Below are 979 nucleotides of genomic sequence, written 5' to 3'. Positions count from 1 at the left end.
TTCTCAGAAATATACCTGGGCCACCAGGATGGTAAGAGTCCCTGCGAGTCTTCTTAGCACCTTATGCGCATAATTATAATCACCCTTTTTACACAGTACCTGCAATCAAGATTTGCCTTCTCTTTCTTGTTCATTAGACAGTGAGCACCTGGAGGACAAGCCTTCACTTTTCATTTCTGTATTCCCCAAAGTTATCTAATAAGAAGTCAATATGTACTTGATGAATGAATGAAGGTTTTTAGCTTAGAAATGTTCCATTGCAGTTCTGCTATGCCATTTTCCTGTTTGCACCACATAAATAAGTAGCCGGCTATTTTAGTATGCTACTTCACCAAAGTAATGAAAACACTTATTTCTTTATGTAGCATATTTATTGCCAATTAAAAATATAGTCATTGATTTTAACGGAAACTTCTGTGGATTATTTTCAGTTGACAACAGGTAGTTTACTAAGAAAACCATACTATTGATAGTCTCCCTTTCAAACCTAATAATGTAAATACTAATAGAACTGCTATGGTTTCTCTTAATGCTATTCCCACTGCTTTGGAGATGGGATTTGATCTACAGGCAATTCTATCTATTTATTTCTTCTTTTTTGTGTGTGGTAAAACATACATAAGGATTGCCATTTTAACCTTTTTAAACATACAATAGAATGGAGTTAATTATAGTCACAATGCCGTGCAACCACTACCTCTACCTATTTTTGAAACTTTTTCATCATCCTAAACGTAAACTCTGAACGTACCCATTAGGCAATAACTTCTCATTATTCCCCCCCAATCCCCCCACCCCCGTTTCTGGTAACCTCTAATCTACTTCTGTCTTTAAAATTTTTTTCTTTTCTTTTTTTCTTAATTGACTCATGATGATCTACAAGCAAATTTAAAGTTGTAACCGTGGAGTATCAAAATCTGAAAACTGAAAACATGTATTTAAAAAATAGCATAAGCCAACATTTGCTTGTTTTTTTTTT

This window comes from Galeopterus variegatus, unplaced genomic scaffold (assembly GCF_000696425.1).
Source record: "Galeopterus variegatus unplaced genomic scaffold, G_variegatus-3.0.2 Scaffold2161, whole genome shotgun sequence".
Classification (NCBI taxonomy): domain Eukaryota; kingdom Metazoa; phylum Chordata; class Mammalia; order Dermoptera; family Cynocephalidae; genus Galeopterus; species Galeopterus variegatus.
This window is presented reverse-complemented; position numbering follows the sequence as displayed.